At 38.7% G+C, this 19,641-nt stretch overlaps 1 protein-coding gene and 1 long non-coding RNA gene across 2 annotated transcripts in view; both read left to right on the forward strand.

Annotated features, from left to right (window-relative positions):
• The window catches only part of LOC127977424 (genetic suppressor element 1-like), an 870,445-nt gene that overhangs the window by 289,663 nt on the left and 561,141 nt on the right, over positions 1 to 19,641 (forward strand). The gene's annotated exons all lie outside the window — the stretch shown is intronic.
• On the forward strand, positions 732 to 2,353 carry LOC127977441 (uncharacterized). Its single transcript, XR_008158216.1, has 3 exons — positions 732 to 782; positions 911 to 980; positions 1,687 to 2,353. It is a non-coding gene; the product is annotated as an uncharacterized LOC127977441 (long non-coding RNA).

Below are 19,641 nucleotides of genomic sequence, written 5' to 3' on the forward strand. Positions count from 1 at the left end.
TGTGAATTTGTCTTTTTTTTTCGCGGTTAAACTGAATGTATGTTTGTCTCCTAAAGGAAACGGCATTGTGTAGTAAAGACTAGCATAATTATTTTGAGGCTGTTGAAGTTGTAACTGTTAAAAGTATGTTTTACATGTAATATTTCTTGTCGAGCTCCTGTCTTCATTGTCCTTGCGCTGAGAGTTAAAGACACAGAAGCTGTTTGTGTGAGGAGTCACAGACCTGTGTGAGGATGAGGAGGAGGTGTTCTTCTGAAGAGAGGGACAGACGGTTTAAGGAGAGTAAACTTCAGAATAACATCAAGTTATCTTTATTTTTACTAAGACTAAAATAATGTGTGTGTTTTTTTTTAGATGTTGAAATCCAGAGACAAGATAACTTCTTTCTTTTGAGACTGATGTAAGTTAAATTATTACTTTTTTTTTTTTAGAAAATTAATGTTTCTGTTGTGTCCTGCCTGTTAACTTCACATTTTGATGCAAAAACAGTGTGATTTTATATATGTATGTATGTATATGTTAATATTTTATTGAAACCATTGATGTCCCTCTTTGCAGAACTCAAACTAACTGGAGTTAAGGACACACAAGTCTTGTGTGAGGAGGTGGTTTTCTCAGCTTCTTCTAAAGAGAGGGAAAGATCGTTTGAGGCAAGTAAACTTCATATTTCATGTTATCAGTTGTTGTTGTGTTTTACTAAGAGTAAAATAATGTTTGTTTTTTGTTTTTGTAGATGTTAAAAGCAAGAGACATGGGAGAGCATCATTCCTTTGAGATTTTATGTAAGTTATTTTTAGAAAATACATTTTTCTGTTGTCTCCTGCCAATTTACTTCACATTTTGATGCAACAACAGTGTGATTACGTGCTCATTTCATTAAGACCATTGATGTCTGTGTTTTTTATTGCAGAACTCAAACCAAGTTTGGATTTGTCTTGTCTGATTTGGAGAGTCATTATTCTTGGTCTTCGCTCTTAGAGGTAAAGTTCACACAAAAAATCATTTACTTGCCCTCAAGTCATTCCAAACCTATAAGACTTTTGTCTGTCTTTACAACATAAATTAATATATTTTTAGTTTTCTCATAATATTTGTTAATCCATTTATAGTCTAGATAATCAGTATTTTCAAGCTTCATAAATATAGAGTTATTGTAGAAGTAAATTCTGATATTTATATATGAATACATCTTAAATTATATGATAGCAAACATGTATGTTCAAAATAAAATACTGGTCTCCCAGACCAGCAATGGAGGACACAAAAAGAGAATATTAAATATATTCATACGTTTTCCAAAAAATGAGCAGAGTTTGTATGAGTCTGGAAAAACATGGGGAGAGTAAATTATGAACATTTTAATTATTTGTTGAACTAACGGTTTGAAGAGCAGCCCTCCATGTACATGAATATTGTGAGGTATGTGAAGGTCATGTCTGTTTTAATGTTTCAGTAAAGAAGCTTTCTGAAAGCAATATTTATTCAAACAATATCGCATGTCCTCACACTAGTGCTGCCATTATAGCATTCTGGAGCGCTGTGGTGGACTGAGACATTAAACAACCACACAAAGTGTTGAAACTTTAAAACCGATTATTTACCTATCCTTACGGATGTGAATACACCTCTACCTGAAAATGGATAGTTTAATTAAATGTTTAATTTTTTCAAATGTGTTTCTCTTAGGCCACTGATGAAGAACAGGCGGTGACTGGGATGAATCCTGGTCAGAGAGGAGAATCTTCTTTCCCCTAAACTGATGCAGCGGTGGTTTAAAGGAGGACGCTGCCCTGGATGATGTAGAAGATGTCAGATGCTGTGCTGATGGGGTTTCTTCATGATTACATCAGTTATGCTAAAGAGATCATGAAAATTGACCGTGATGCATGATCTGTATTCATGGACTATGAAACAAACTGTAAGTGTATAATTTGTTAAAAAAAAAAAAAAGAAAGTTAAATGCTTTTTCTGTGTTGTTTAGTAGAAGAGTTTACACTCTGTCATTCATACACCTGTCACTTTCTTTCACACACACACACACACACACATGCGTCTGTTAAATGTTATAATATCAAAGTTAATGTTGTGATTTATTTGTGTACTGTCATGCCAGAATAGTTGGAAAAAAACCTAACTAATTGTAAATTTATTGTATGTGTTTTCGTATATTTTTATACAATATATACAATTGAACAAAGTCCAATTTGATCTTAAGTTATATTCATCAAATGTTCAATGCTTTGTTTATGAACTCTGTAGCTGTTAATGCCATCCTTTTCTGCATTTCTTCTAACATGTTACTTTTTGACTTTTCTCTTGTTTTTAATAAATATTTTCCTTTTGGTAATTATTATTTGTGTGTAAAAGTGATATTTAAAATGAACAACATTTGTAGGTTTAATGCCTAGCTCAATTTGGGTTAATTATAACGTAGAAATGCATTGTTTCCCCACATGGCTGCACTCTGCGAGTTTATTTTCTGCCAGCAGGAGGCGCTAAGAGCGGGAGAGGTAGGTTTCTCCGGTAACGGCTGCAGAGCGGTGCTGAGCTCACAAACGCTGCCTTATCAAGCACATGCGAAATGATATCGAACATTTTCTAAATACAGTAGTTTTCCTTCTGAAATACAGTGATAAAAAACACCCGCTCTGTTTTTTTAAACCTTGCAATATAGTCATTTTAAACCATAAAAAAGGCAACCCAGCAGGCTGGGTTAAATATGATAACCCAACTGGTTGGGTTAAAATAACCCAGCGCTGGGTTCGTCCCTTTTTGACCCAGCGCTGGGTTGTCAAAATAACCCAAATTGGGTTGTTTTCAACCCAGCAGTTTTTAGAGTGTAGGCTACTTAATTTTATTTTATATTAGCACATATTTTTTTTTATAATCCTACTGCTCAAAATACCTGGGATTTTTACCAAAATAACCACTATATGGAGTCAAGATATATTTTTGTTGTTGATATGGACTACGTTTACGAGAGTAATGTTCACTGTGAAGCTTACACTGTTATGTACCTGAGAGAAAACAGAGATGAGCATCTGATTTTCACCAGTAAGGACAAAGTATTTTAAAGTTTTGTTTTACAGAACATCATCGTTATATATGACATGATAATAAGGCCTGAAGTTAGGAAGAACATTTTAAGGAAAATATAATTATATTTTCATAATGATTTTTTCCTTCTCAAACCTTGTCTGTGGTGTAAAAACACCCCTATATATATATGTGGTTGAATAAAAATATTTTGACATTATTTATAAAAATAACCTCAAGTTAGCACAAGCAAGCTTGTTAGCTAGACAGTTAGCTTCAGCTAACAATATTTACTTATTTTCAGTACGGTTACGAATAAACATTTACGTATGTCGGTCTACTCGTCTAGTTAATCCAAACAACATTAATATTAAACAAAATAACGTTACAGTTGATAAACAATATAAAAACAGACGTCACATAGGACATGGTAGCATTTTAATAAAACTGTTAATTTTACGGCAGCGGGGAATTTGAACATGCATGAGTTATTTTATTTCATCTGTGTTAGTTTAATGGTTAATTTTTTTTTTTTTTTACCTAAAACACAGAGACGCTGATATGTGTCTGCATCGTCTGCACTCGAGTATTTCAGTGGGCTTAAATAGATCACTCTTTACAGCGGATTTAGTTCCTAAACAACTGACAATTTTGACCTTAATATGATTTTGAGTTACAATAGTTAATCCTAAATTTGGACATTAATAACTTACTTTTAGCAACATCAGACGCACACGCACTCACCAGATCTCCCGGTTCTTACTTCTGTAGACTCGCACTAAAGATGCTTGTTTTACAAACAAGGCCCAGTTTGACGCCGGATTTGCACATCGTTTATTTCTTAAGGATAATGCAGTCCCAATGAAAAAGGGTCACGATCGTGTGTTGGAACCGCATGCGGTGAGAAAAACTGCTTAAAATATCTCTGCCTCCTTGTTAGTGCGTCCGCCTCCCCTGCCGGAGACCCGGGTTCGAGTCCCGCTCGGAGCGAGTCGTTGCTGATGCTGCTCTCGTTCAGTTTCAGCCTCGGGATCTGATTCTGGATAATAAATAAACGGCTGAATCTGACTGTTAGCCATGGTTTGTTTTGGATGGTGTTTTTTTTTTTCCTCACGGTAATGTCACAGCTTCCAAACGCTCTCAACACAAAAGCTTACTCGCGCTCGTGATTCTTTAGCTCCGCCCACACGTCACACCTCCAGCCGGTCGTGTTTTTCCGGGAAAAATCGGTACAGACTATCTTTCTCTTATGAATATAATAAAACTAAAGACTTTTTGGAGTTATGAAGGATGCAGTACTACTCTATAGGTACTCAAGATTACCAGGATATTGAGTGAAAACGAGCATTTCACCCCCCCTTTAAGTACAGTAACGAAGTACAGCTACTCCGTTACTGTCCACCACTGGTCTCTGTGTAGAGGGTTTAATGATCAAATGGCACATCATTCTGTCCTGCAGTTCCTGTAGAGGAAGAACAGTTGAGTTATTGTTGAATTAGTCTATTTGTAACAGAACACACATTTTTTGGGTCGTTTACAGCTTAAAAATGATTTTTTTTTTTTTAGCTTGTTTACTGTACACCTTAACAGCTTTTAGGCATTGCTCTGTTTTTTTGTTACAAGTCAGAAATGACAAGGAGGTAGCTTCCCGCAATAAATATATATATATATATATATATATATATATATATATATATATATATATATATATATATATATATATATATATATATATATATTTATTGCGGGAAGCTACCTCCTTGTCATATTTTTTTTTTTTTTTTTTTTTTTTTTTACATCTAACTATTCTTTTGAGAGTAATAATTTAAAAGGGGTGACTATATCATTATTAAATGTTTTTCTCCAATAAGCATTCGCCTTTTTGAAACCTCTTTTTGCCAAAATAACAGCTCTGCGTTTTCTCCTATAATGCCTGATGAGTTTGGGTAACACTTGAGATCAGAGACCATTCCAGACCCTTCAGATTCCCAGCTATGTTAGTGCTTCTCCTCTTCAGTTCACCGGCATTCATTTTCTATAGGGATCAAGCCAGAAAACTGGAATAGCCATTGCAGAAGCTTTGGTTCGTGCTCAATAACCCATTTTTGTTTTGATTTTGATGTTTGTATTTTGGATCATTGTATATTGGCCCATTATAACATTTCTAGTAGAGAGGGTCAGCTTTTGACTTATTTATCTGTTGGTATTTGATAGAATCCATGTGCCATCTATCTGAACAAGGTGTCCAGGATCTCCAGCAGAAAAATAGGCCAACAGCATTAAAGATAAAGCAGAATATTTAATTATACATATAAGATACTCATTTACCCCTGTGTGAACCAAACCCATCTTGAGTGTTTGCTGCTAAAAGCTTATTTTTACTTTCATCTGAACATAGACCTCGGTCCTGTTTGTAAGTTCCAGTAATGTCTGACAGCTGAATATGCTGTAGTTTATTTTTGGATAAGAGTATTTTATTCTCTTGTTTTTACAATTTTTTTTTAGCATTTTTCTCGGGGGGGCTTTCTGACTGGAGACTGGGCACTTAAACTCTCCTCATGGCCTTGCTTTAAGACAACAGATACACATTTAGATACTAATAGATACACATTCTCTTCTAGGGAGATTTGTAACATTTTCTGTTGATTGGAACTTCTAAATTATTGCCCTGAAAGTGGAAACAGGAATTTTCAGCACTTTACTGTAGCTTTCATGCAGCCACTTTCACATTTCATCATGTTGCCTCATATTTATACCCGTTAAATACAAAAGTCATGGCTGGATAATTACAGGTTCACGGTCACCCTGGTGAGCTAAAAAAAAAAAATGCAAATATGAATGGATATACTGGAAATATGAATGGAAATAATATACTTAAGAGATATTTTACTCATAAGAATTTCTAGGGGTACCAGTTGTGGCCATTGTGTATTAGAGAAAAATATTTATTTCATAATGCAATCTTTCCCCAATTATTATTATTATTATTATTATTATTATTATTATTATACTTTTGAATCAAATAATATATATATATATATATATATATATATATATATATATATATATATATATATATATATATATATATATATATATAAATAATATATATATATATATATATAAATATATAAATAATGCAGATTTATTTTTACACCATTTTGATCATATTTACCAAGGATACCAACAATTCTGACCATGAATTTATACATCAGTCACTTGCTCAATCACCATCCACCACTGCTTAACTGGTTTAAGAAGACGAAAAGAAGAAGAAAGACTAATATCAAGCAAAATGTTAAATGACAGCTTCTCTTTGAGGACATTCAGGGACTTCTTTAATTGAATATAGTTAATTTATAAAATATTAATTAAATTATAAAATTCTTAAGATTAAAATAGATCATTTTAAATAAAAATAAATAATCTTAAATATTAAAATAAGAACATTTTATTCTTTTGGGTATGAAATATAACCTAAACATGTTCTTGAGAGCCCAGAGACAAAATAATTCAAACATGAGATAAAATGAAAGCATTTTTGCTACCCTGATATATTACAGACAGTGTGCTAAATGTTATACTGCCAGATTTGCATGCTGTACTGCAGCTTGTGATAGTGTTTATGTCCCTCAGTGCAGTATTTGGTGTTTACAGCTCAGTGAAGGTTTGAGTGATGGGGGATGGTAGGTGAAGTTGACCTTTACCCTCTTTCTGAATGTAGACAACACTTATTAGCTGGCAGCAGTCTCTGCTGATTCATCACTGTGACACCACTCTGTGGGTTAAGAGGTTGATTCAGAGATCAGAGAAGTAAAGCGGGTTTAAAGGACTCACTGGGTCAGGTTAAGGGTCAGTCAGATTAGCATACATTGGTGCAGAGATGGGTAGTGTACAGAGAAACACAGAGGTTAAAGGTTCCTCTTTTTTATAAGGACCTTTACTGACATCCCTATTTGTTGTGCTCACAACTCACACATCTGACATGAAAGAAAGAAAGAAAGAAAGAAAGAAAGAAAGAAAGAAAGAAAGAAAGAAAGAAAGAAAGAAAGAAAGAAAGAAAGAAAGAAAGAAAGAAAGAAAATGTCTCCACTAGGGGGCAGTAGTCTGCCCTGGACCCACTTCAGTGAGATACAGACTACTGCAAATGGATCTACTGCCAGAGTGGTGCATGTGTATGCATAAGCAGTCCTGTAACGGCTTGTGTGCTGAACACTCCAGTATAGCATTTGAAGAAATGAAAAATTAGGCTTTACAACCATTTTGGTATTATGTAATCTAAGGCTAGTCTCAGATTTTAAGATATTTTGCTTACTTTAGAGCGGGGATCCTCAAATCTGGACCTCGAGATCCACTTTCCTGCGGAGTTTAGCTCTAACCCTAATTAAACACACCTGAGAATGCTAATCAATGCCAATAAATGTCCTTGGGATCATTAGAAAATTACAAGCAGGTGTCTTTGGTCAGGGGTGAAGCTAAACTCTGCAGCGCATTGGACCTCCAGGGTAAGATTTGAGGAAGGGGGCTTTAGAGGGTGTGCCCTTTCTTTAAAATTATCTTTCACCACAAAAAGTGGATGACACAAGAGTGTACAAGCAAAAGTTTGTTTTTAGTCAACAGAAAACCAGCTCAAGACAAACAATGATGCTCAAAATGGTCCCATTATATTCCCAAGTACATCTTGGTTTTGAGAAACAGCAAAACCAATGTTACTCACATGTTGAGCAGCAAAATAACCTCTGTGTCCAATTTCAGTGTTTCCTAGTGTTTTACCTTTAATGCAAATAACAATTGTTAGTTCATGCCTACATTTTGAGTGTCATTGTTTTTCTTGTTCTAAGTACTTAAGGAAAATGGTTAGGGTTACAATTTTGTAGCCAATTGAGCCCATAGTGCGAAGTGTATTCTATATGTATTTACAGGTATACCTATCTTAGACTTAGATTTTTCTTTGAGAATTTGATGTTTTGTGTTGATTATCTCTGATTGTGTCATTTGTGTGGTATGTTTGCCTGACTAAAACAATTTTTTTACATGTGCTTATCTGGTAATTTGTGTTTTAGTGTTAATGGAAATGTCCATAAAAAATGATAATGTTTTGGCATCCTTTTTTCTAGTGGATGTGTAGGCCCCAACATCGGAAGCTCCACTAAATTTTCCTGTCTCGAAACAAAAACAATATTGGTCAATGTTGCTACTGCCTTTGACTGCTATTTGTAATAGCAGTTGACCTGTGTTGTGTTCTCAGAGGGACGTGTACTTTAGTTGGTGTTCTGCTCGCAAGCAGGGACCAAGTTGGAATTTTGTGTTTACAGTCGGTGAAAAGCCCTGCACAGTGCACCTTTTAAGAAACAGTTCCTAAGCACCACTGTAGCAAGAACAGTAATATACAATACATGCACAAGACATGATTTGGAACTCTGGTTCATACAGAATTTATGTATCCTTATTAGTAGTTTTAAAGAACTTTACAAATGGGAGACTTTTAATACATCACTTTACAAGTAGTTCACCAAAATATGAAAAATCTGTCACATTTTAGTTTGGAGAGTTTTCTCACTAAAAATTAACTATTGAATATGATTTTTGCCTCAATAAATTCCTAAATAAATGTTTAGAAATAGTTATTAATGAAGTTGTTAAGTTTAGCTATTGGATAGGATTAAGGGATGTAGAATATGATCATGCAGAATAAAACATTAATACAGAGTATGTGCTTTCTAAGTAAAATTTTTGTCATCAATTAGTCACCTTTGGTTATGGTTAAGAACTCGAGTACAGCTCTTGTTTAGGTGGATATGCTATTTCCCACTTAAATACATTTCATCATGTATTAAATATGTTTTTTAAGTGTTATCTGTTCTTCCTCTCTTCTTCCTGACCCACTCCTTCAATGGTTTATTACTGTGCTTATTTGTGGCAGTAACATCAGACTTGAGAAAAAGAAAATTGGAGTAAAGGTGAGCAAAAATGTCTTTGACCTTTCACACACTCGCACATACACATGCACCCACACACGCAGAGAGAGCACCAGCCTTCCAGCAGTGCAGTCATTGGTAAAGCATGGATTACAGCAGAAACTACTGATCTACTTCACCTTGTGTGTGTGTGTGAATGGCAGCATATGCCTCTATGGGCATTAAGCCTAGGAATGTGACCACTGGAGTAGGTAATGACTGACTTCTGACCCCAAGCGGCCTTGTGGATGTCTCTCTAAGATGACAGGGTCATTTCACACTCTCAGCCATAAAACACGCACTCACTGTAGGAGTCTGCTGCTATTTTACATTGAATCGAACCCTATAGGCTGTGTGTACTCTTAACATCTCTCTTTTTTATTACTCTTCAGGTTGATTTGCTCAGTTTTCCTTTTATCACTTTATCACTTCTCACTCGAAGCTCATCCCATAGTTGCTGCCATAGCAACAGGCCCTAATCTGAGCCCTGCATTAATTGGAGTGGTGATAGCTATTATGGGAGTGGCTTGATGGAGCGCAGGAGATGCAGATAACATGATCTTGACTCTTAAGAAAATTTTATTTACGTTAATGTAACAAATCTGCTTCAAAGATAAAATTAAGTGAATTGCTAATTACAACACTGAAATAAAAATGTAAAGCCTGTATAAATACTATAAATCATGAATAGCCTATAAATAATTTGAAATCACATAAATTAAAAAAATAAAAATAAAAACATTTAGTTTATTTGTCATTACATTTATGTTGTTTTGTTTAAGTTTTTCGTCAGGTGTCTTTTTTAATTATATGATGTCAGTACATTGCTCTCTTGCTGCCAGCAAGTCAGTACATTGCTGATCGTGGTCTTGAGTATCAATATCATCTGCCCTTTATGGGAAACATGAGAATGTGCAGTAATCTTAGCGGCTTTTAATTTTAATAAAATCTGCAAATTTGTTTAAAGAACCAAATTAGCCAGAGATCAGTTATCACGATTACTAGATATGGAATCTTTAAAATAATCTCAGGTGTATTAAGCAAGGTATAAAGAACAGATCTGTGACCACCTGCTCCTTGAAGTACAGGTCAACCACAAATCTGCCCCATTGTGAAAACATTCATAAACATGCCGGTGTCGTGCCAAATTCGATCAAGTCAGTGCATGATAATTAAAGCGATAGTGATTAAAGCGAGCAGGCACAGAACCCATGTGCTTGTTTGCTTGTTTGCAGTAGGGGTTGGGGGTAAAAACAGATTCACCTAACTATCGCGATTCTTTTTAAAACATTTTAAAAATCAATTGGGTTATCTCAGAATCAATTTAGTTGTTGGGGGGAGATTGTGACAGTGTTTGACAGTGTACTGAATTATTTATTCCAACAGAGGGTGAAATGTTTAGGTGTGTTCGACTTGAAGCAGCACCTTGCAGACTGGTTGGTGTATGACATCAAAGTACAGCAAGGGCGATTCAAAAGCATGTGGTGCAATCTGCTCTCTGTAGCTCTCTAGGAACTTTGATGTCATACAACGATCAGTCTGCACCAGAGATGATCTAACTATAGGGAAATGAAAGGGTCTGTATTATTTACTATTGGAGAAAGCACAATGGCTAACTTAGATCACGTGTGCCTTAATAACCAATCACATTACAGCCTCGGAGCCAGTTTTACTAACAGCTTGCACCACCACAAACCGTCTTTTGTTAGTACTGTCAGGTTTTACTAAAGATGCACAGTGATGAAGTAGTGCTGAAAAGGCGCAGACACGGTTATTTTTGTGTCTGACCTTATTAAATATGCATTTATAGGAGTACCTTTCAGACCAAAGTTATGGGAGGAGAATATTCAAATGAATCACGCAACGTGTTTTACTAATGTTTGCACTAGTAAAATACTGGCATTCACGCCATTATTTAGCAACCAAAAAAAAAAATGTCTCACTATTGTCTTAATGTCTTACTAAAACTATTTTGTGCTTGAAATGGCTGCAATTATTGTTGCTAGGATGAGGCACAGCAGAGAACAGAGAAAAGGGTAGAAGGGAGAGGATTTTTTTCCCACATTATTAATTTATTTTGCAGCTAGAAGAACTCATTATCCGTTTTTAGTAAAACAGGCCCTTGATGTCATTGAATTTCAGCCAGAGTTAAACGACAGTCTGGGTTTTGATATTTGAAAGTTTCATGGTTCAAATGGTACTTTAAAATATATACTGTGTATGTTTATGATCTTGAAATAATAGTTCAGAGAGATGTGATGCATTGTTTTTGTTAATGTCTCATCATATACAGCCTCTTTAAGGGCATGATCAAGTATTTTCTATTGTGTAGTCTTTAATAAGCAAACAAAAATCACAATAAATCGTCATTTTGAATTGCAATAGTTATTTTTTTTACCAATACTTAATTATATTTATCGCAATATATAGCCAATTGAATCTGCACACAAGTACTGAGGTATTGAATTGACAGATTAGCATATCATCCAAGCCCTAGTTTGGAGTTGACTGTAGTCTGCATGGTGTGTAAAAGTGATGCTTATTGGTCCAGATGCAATGTGAGGCTAAAACATCATCAGATTGTGTCACCGCTAGTTCTTTGAAATTGGCTTGGTGGCATGAAACAGAAGTTGCAACTGAATTTCCTTCCCTATTGTGATGTATATCCGAGTGAAAGGAATTGGTTGGATCACTGGATTGTTGTTATTTTTTTAACTGTAAACTCATTGCTAACTCATTTGAGTGACAGGTTGCAGGGAACCGGTTATTGTCCCATCCTCTTGCCAGTGCATGTCATCAAAACATATATGTTGTTGCAAGGTAGAGGGGACATTATTTGGATAATGTTTTATTTAATGTTGACTTTGAAATATCAGTCTGTATATTCTAGGGGCTAGGATAATTAAGAATCAGGGGAGATTTTTGTAACTATTACCTAAAAAAGCTTACATCATTATGAGAACTTTTATCAAATACCAATAAAAACATTAGGATGGTCTGTTTACACAACCTTTACATAATATTAGCCAATGCCTTTGGAACATTTCCTATTAGTTGCAGTTTAGTTGTGTGTCAGGTGTCACAAGGAGTGGAGGGTATTGAGCATTGACTCTGATGTGAGTGCCTTGTAACCCTGTGCAGGGCCAATGAGCTGATTTAGACAACCCTCAGTGAGTACTCTGCGGCTAGGGGTCGAGGGTGAGGTTCTTTGTGGTGAATGGATAGGGGAAGCAAACCGATCAGGCAGGGATGCAGAGACTTGAGGTTTAGTCAGGGAGGTTGTTAAAGCTGGCAGAGCACACTGCTGAAGAATGCATCATGAAAGCGAGAAGTGGGGGAGATACACTTATAGATAATAAAATAATGAAAAAGGAGGGGAAAGTGAACAAAGAGGGAGAGAGAATGAATGTGGGGGAGAAGATGTGTGTGCTGCTGCTGGCTGAACAACGAACCAATTAGATGATGTGCTCAAGCAAGTAACTCAAACTGCCACATGGCTGCAGTAATTAGAGACCACTGGTCAAAGGTCAAATACAACTGTACCATATGTCAGGATAGGGAGGAGTTACACACTACATTGAGGGAGTACAGTATACACATTCATAGGTGCAATCAAACACTGAGGTGCCATTGTTGTTACAGTTATCTGTATAATTAGTTTGTGTGTGTTTGTGGTGGGGGGGGGGGTACATGTGTTTGGATAGTACAACACACTAAGTGATGTCTTAAAGAAAATTGTAAAATTCAGAAAGCTTTGTGTCCAGGTTAGGTCTAGGGGTAGAGGAAAAACAATAAAAACAAAACAACAGACATCAATGGAAAGCCACCACCATGATAAAATGATGTCTGTGTGTTAATTCATGGATTTATGTAGCGATAAACTCTATCTCCAGATATTTAAGACCTTAATTCTGATTAAACATGAAAGTAAGTGCAAGGAGTGTAATGATGACACTGCCAAGACAGCAAGTTCAAAAGAGCAATCACGTGGAAAAGATTATAGTTTGAGAGATTGATACAGAGGCAGATAAAGATGGTTGTTACCAAAGCACCATGGCATTCACAAATTAAAGAAAATCCTCAATTTAAATTGATTGCTAATAAAAATAGGATTTTAGCTGTTAATAAAATTGACTAAAAATATAAAGTTCCAACTTGTGTATTGAGGTTCATCATGAGAAAGTGAAGGATAAAGTGACATTTCCTTTGTATGACATGTCAATGCATATGTCAGGATCTGTGGACCTGCTATGAATTTTGTAATAGCTGCTTTTGATTTTTGATTGTGATTAGGTTTTGTTCAGCATAGTTTGCTGGTGTTAGTGGAGACTGTGAATTACAGCTTTTGTCTGCTTTTAGGTTTTAAGGGCTTTTCTTTGTAGTATGTTAAAAGAGCTTGATTTAATGAGCCAATATCCTAAATCGTATCTTGATTTAAGGTATGAGCCAATTAAAATGTTGTTCTTGTTTCCTCACCATCTTCTTGTTCCACCCATATGTCTTTCTTGAAATCAACACAAATAAAACAAACTGCTCTTTTCAATACAATAAAAGTAAATGTCGACAAGAAATGTTTAAAAAGGAAAAGAGCCCTGAAGGCCCTTATGAAACAAAAATATATTGCAGTATATTGGAAAATATCATGTAATATATTCTTATATATATTTAGTTTTTCCAATATATTGCAATATATTGAAAGCGGCAATCATTTGTATATTTTGCAATATATTATATAATATATGTGTCATCAATATATTATTAAATTTATTCAAATATATAAAATATTAGAAAATAAAAAGGGAAAATAATATATTACAATATATCACAATATATTTTAAGAAATATATTGGTAAATATATTTTCCTTTCGTAGGGGGTGTTAAAGATTTATTCTGAAGTTCAGTAGTCGCTGAAGTGACGTCTTGGGAAGCCCTGGTTGGGCGTTGGCTGAAGACGGAATTGTGTGCGGGTTGAAGTTGAAACTCGACGTTACAAAACTTAACTCAGAACATGAAACTCTTAAACGGAAAAGAAAAGAAGTAAAGTTTGACGGGACTAGGTTCTGTTTCTTCTCATCGTGGCTAAGTAGCAGCAGGCATGCAGGCTGAAGCACGCTGGAACCACGCTCAAAGAACAGAAATGACTAACAGCATGGCTAAAAGCTAAAGCTAAGAAGCAAAGCTAAAAGCAGGCATGACTGATAGCAAAAGCATAGCTAAAGACTAAGAGCAGACATGACTAATAGCAGAAGCAAAGCTAACAACTAAAAGCAGACATGACTAATAGCAGAAGCATAGCTAGAGACTAAAAGCAAGATTTTAGGGTTTCCTAAGTATTTAAACTGGCCTGTTGGCCACACCTCAAATGTTGTCTTGACCGATCAGATATTGTCTTGGCTCGGGTGTATCATAAATCATGTTATCTTACCAAGCATGTGGTCCGAATTTTTCCGCTCTTGCAGGGTCTAATTTTGGACATGATTCCTACACTGTCAGAAAAAATGGTACGGTTGGGGTCCGACTGTGAACACTTAGGGTACAAATGGTGAAGTCGTACCCTTAATGGGTCGTAGTTGCACCTTAGGGTACTTAAATGTACCATTTAAGGGTAAAAAAGGTACAAATATGTTTTCAACTGTCAGAGGGTCCATGTTTGGACCATTTAATCCCCCCAAAAAGGTACAATTACTTGTGTGACAAAAGGACTAAGCCAAAGTGTATGAAACAGTCACCCAAAATAGATTAAACAGTAAGATATTTATTTTTCTTGAGTTGTTGGTTATTTGGAAAAGATGCACAACATAACCCAATATATTTAAGAGCCCACAAACACATAACATTTAACTGATTATTCTGAGCATCAATATAATACATTTTAAACATAAAGTAAATGTATTAAGGTAGGCCTGCATTTTAATTGTAATTTTAAACCTATTAAAAAGCTGTTTTAAATTTTGCTTTTAATTTAGAGTTGAACAAATATATGTACTTAACTTTTTTAGCAAAAGCACAATGAAGAAAAAATTATTTAATGTTTATTTAACATTATATGGGGTACCTTTACTTTGCCTCAAAGTTCAAGTACACATTTTCGCAGCAAGCCTTCTTTAAATTTGTGTCGTCCAATTGGATTGTAGCCTGCGCGGTGCATGTTATGTGTGCAAAGTTGAGATGTGCACGAGCACGACGGTTATTCGATGTCATGGATGTCTCAGTTCTCATGCTGTCGACGAAGGATCTTCAAAAATTGAAAAGAGGCTGGAATACATGTCACTGAAGACAAAACACAGAAATTCAGAGGTAAGTTTACTTTTAAGTACTGTGGAAATCCGTTCTTTCCGTTTCCACTTTCCAGTCATATTCACTTGCTCTGCTAGGCCTAACGTTACGTTTCCTGCATACTATTGGGACGCGTTAGGGAAACCTTTGTTCAAAAACACTGAGATGATAAAACCTACGCATTATTATTACATTTTAAGCTTATCGTTATTATTACGATTATTTAGCCAGAAATTAAACTTTTTGCATCACACATCGGCGAGACGCTGATTAAAAACAGCGGTGAAACGGCCATAGAAAGAGTTAACGCTAAGTCTATGGTTCAAACCAATCGCGTTTTGTGTGAATCGGCTTTTATTCTAACTAAAGCTGGGTATCAGTATGAAACAACAGATTTATAAATTAAGTTTTCCAGAATTGTCTAACTGTTAACATCACGTTACCCGTGTTCACTCCTGATGCGAGTGAACGCTACGTTACTCCTAACGTTAGTCAGTCTGAAATTATATAATTTACAAATATCATTCGTGTTGATTTTTATCAGTTTTACTTGGTACACACACACACACACACACACACATATATAATACTTGTGATGGATATTGAAGAGAGAGGACTCAAATTGGAGGGCAAAATGACAGTCTTTAATTAAACAAAGTAAAGCCACAGGTAAATCCAACCAAGGAGTGGGAAAAAGATGAAAACAGAGGATGACCCGTAGGCTGGTTTGTACAAATAACTCAGAAGACCTCTGTGGCAGGAACGACCAGCAGACTGGCGAGGCGGAGGCTTGATAGGGCTCACGGCGGAACCGGAGGCCGGAGCTCGCAGAGCGGGGAGGCCGCGGCGTTAGACAGCAGGTAAGGTTCTGTGGGGTGTAAATGGTGAGCACAGAGTAATTCCGGCAGTGATTGTGATCAACTAACCAAACCCCGACGAGACAGGACAAGACAGGACAAGACCAACTGGATGTGTAGACGCCAATGACCAATGCTTCATTAGGAGACAACAATCTGACAAAGAGACAAGAAAACGAGAGGGTAGAAGTAGACATAATAATGAGGCAGGATGAGAAACAGGTGGAGGGGAAATTATCTTAATGAGAAGTGAAGACAGCTGTGACACAGAAACGAAGAGCGAGGGAGACAGGAGAGGAGAAACCAGCAGGGGGAGACAGAGAGAGAGAAAGAGAGAGAGAGAGACAGGATCATGACAAGACCATGACAGTACCCTCCCCTCAAAGAGCACCTCCCGGCGCTCCAGCGGGGAAATTCTGGCGAGACCGGAGGAAATCAATGAGCGAGGGGTCCAGGATATCCTTAGGAGAGACCCAACTTCTCTCCTCAGGACCATACCCCTCCCAATCGACTAAATATTGGTGTTCACGACCCCAGCGACGCATGTCTATGATCTTGCGGACGGTGTAGTCCGGGGAGTCTTCGATACGAACGGCAGAGAAAGATGTGGGGGGAGACCGGTTTAATGCAGGAAACGTGAAACACCGGGTGAACACGACTAAGATTATGCGGCAACCGGAGTTTGACAGCGACAGGGTTAACGATCTTGACGATGCGGAACGGTCCGATGAAGCGGGGGGCCAGTTTACGGGAGTCAGATATGAGGGGTAAATTAGATGTAGAAAGCCAAACTTTCTGACCCGAGACATAACGACGACTTTTGACACGCAATCTATTAGCAGCCACACACATGCGCCTTCTAGAACAACATAGTGCAGATCTCACCCTCTTCCAGGTTCGCTTACAGCGACTGATAAAGGCCTGAACGGACGGGCAGTTAGAATCGGTCTCCTGGGATGAAAATAAGGGCGGTTGATAGCCGAGGAGAGCTGTTCGGCCCAGGACAACGGGCGAGAGGGAACTGGTAGCGGCCGGAGGAGACCAGCAGGTGGGGAATTGCCCGCCTTGGTCTGGGCACAAACAAGAGCAGGCGGCGATAAAACGGCGCGTGTCACATTCTAAGTAGGGCCACCAGAAACGCTGGCGGATAAATGCGATTAGTACCCCGAACACCGGGATGAACCACTACTCTAGAGGAGTGAGCCCACTAAAGTACAGCTAATCGTGTGGGAACTGGGACAAAGAGGCTGCCCCTAGGGCAGTTACGGGGAGTAGCGACGTGAGAGAGAGCGCGCTTAACCTGTCTCTCGATTCCCCAAACTGTAGCCCCCACCACCCGACCGGGAGGAATAATCTCCTCTCGGGGGGTGCGGGCGATCAAGGGATCAAAAAGTCGAGACAACGCGTCTGGCTTACCGTTCTTTGAGCCCGGGCGGTATGAAATGACAAAATCAAATTGTGTAAAGAAAAGGGCCCAACGAGCCTGACGCGAGTTCAATCTCTCGGCGGAGCGAATGTATTCTAAATTGCAATGATCAGTCAAAACTATAAAAGGGACAGTGGAACCCTCTAACCACTGCCGCCATTCACCCAATGCCAGGCGGATGGCGAGGAGCTCGCGATTACCGACATCGTAATTACGTTCAGCGGGGGAGAGGCGGTGGGAAAAGTATCTTGTTATCCGACGCTGACCGCTTGGAAAGAACAGCTCCCACCCCTACCTTGGAGGCGTCGACCTCAACGATAAACTGTCTCGAGCTATCTGGAGTGAGGAGGATAGGCGCGGACGTAAAAAGAGTCTTTAGCCGGTCAAAAGCCACCTGCGCAGAACCGGACCAACTGAAACGAGACTTAACCGAAGTGAGGGTGGTGAGCGGCGCGGCCACCTGGCTGAAGTTGTGTATAAAGCGGCGATAGAAATTAGCAAAACCGAGAAAGCGTTGTAGCGAGACACGAGAATCAGGGACGGGCCAATCGAGCATGGCCTGAACCTTGGTAGGATACATACTGATCCCCTCTGCTGAGATAACGGAGCCCAGAAACATTATTGACAATGCATGAAAGGAGCACTTCTCGGCCTTAACAAAGAGTCGATTTTCAAGCAAACGTTGGAGGACGCGGCAAAAATTAATAAATTGAGCATATCCCGAAGGACGTCATTGATCAGAGCCTGAAAGACAGCGGGGGCATTAACCAATCCGAAGGGGAGGACCCTATACTCGAAGTGGCCGAGGGGCGTGTTAAAGGCGGTCTTCCACTCGTCCCCCTCCCGAATGCGCAAGAGATGGTAAGCGTTACGTAGGTCGAGTTTGGTAAAGACCTTTGCCCCCTGCAGGATATCAAAGGCTGAAGACATCAGCGGCAGTGGATAATGTCGTGCCGGGGCTGAGGGATTCAGATAAATAATTCTCTAAAGCCTCCCGTTCGGGAGCGGAAAGAGAGTAGAGCCTACTCCGAGGGGGCGTGGTCCCCGGGCGGAGATCAATAGCGCAGTCATACGGGCGATGAGGCGGAAGAGACATGGCTCGAGAACGTCTGAAAACCCCCCGCAAATCGTGATATTCCTCCGGTACCCCAGTCAGATCTCCCGTCTCCTCCTGAAACACAGAAACAGAAGACACAGGGGGAACAGCCGAGGCTAAACACTTAACATGACATGACAACTTCCAAGACAAAACAGACCCCTTAGCCCAGTCAATGTGTGGATTGTGGAGTTCTAACCAAGGATGCCCCAGTACTAAAGGAGTAAAAGGAGACTGAAAAACAAAAAAGGAAATTGTCTCTTTATGGTTACCAGAAATGGTCAGAGTTAATGGGATAGTCTGTTTCTGTACCCTAGGTAGGGAGCTGCCATCAAGAGCAAATAAAGGGGTGGAGTTTCTTAGCGGTGTGAGCGGAATACCTTGTTGGAGCGCCCACTCTTCATCCACAAAGTTTCCCTCGGCCCCAGAATCGATCAATGCCGCACAGGAGGCTGACGACCCCGCCCCACTGGAGATGCGCAGGAAGTGTCGTGCAGGAAACGACTCAGTCTCCCAGTTGGCCGTTCCCCACTCGCGAGCCCGACCGTGGAGGAGTGAAAGAACGAAAGCAACCTTGGCTCTCTCCTTAGCATATGTGACGGGCTGGAGCGAGAAAACCACCTTGCACTGGGTAAGGAAAGCGCGACACTGTGTTGGCTCACCCGAATAGACCGGAGGATTATTGATCCGAGGCTCCGTCTGAACAGGAGGACAATGAGAGGCAGAAGGCTGACGGCGTGTCGGGCAGCGGAGATGTCCTCCTCATGTTTTCCAAGGAGGACGCCCTGGTGCTCAACGGCAGCCATATCACCCTGGAGCCCAAGACCGGTTGCCCACTGAAGCTAAGCAGGGCTGAGCCTGGTCAGTACATGGATGGGAGACCTCCTGTGAAAACTAGGTTGCTGCTGGAAGAGGTGCTAGTGAGGCCAGCAGGGGGTGCTCATCCTGTGGTCTGTGTGGGTCCTAGCGCCCCAGTGTAGTGATGGGGACAC

The sequence above is a fragment of the Carassius gibelio genome, chromosome B18 (assembly GCF_023724105.1).
Source record: "Carassius gibelio isolate Cgi1373 ecotype wild population from Czech Republic chromosome B18, carGib1.2-hapl.c, whole genome shotgun sequence".
In the NCBI taxonomy this organism is placed as follows: domain Eukaryota; kingdom Metazoa; phylum Chordata; class Actinopteri; order Cypriniformes; family Cyprinidae; genus Carassius; species Carassius gibelio.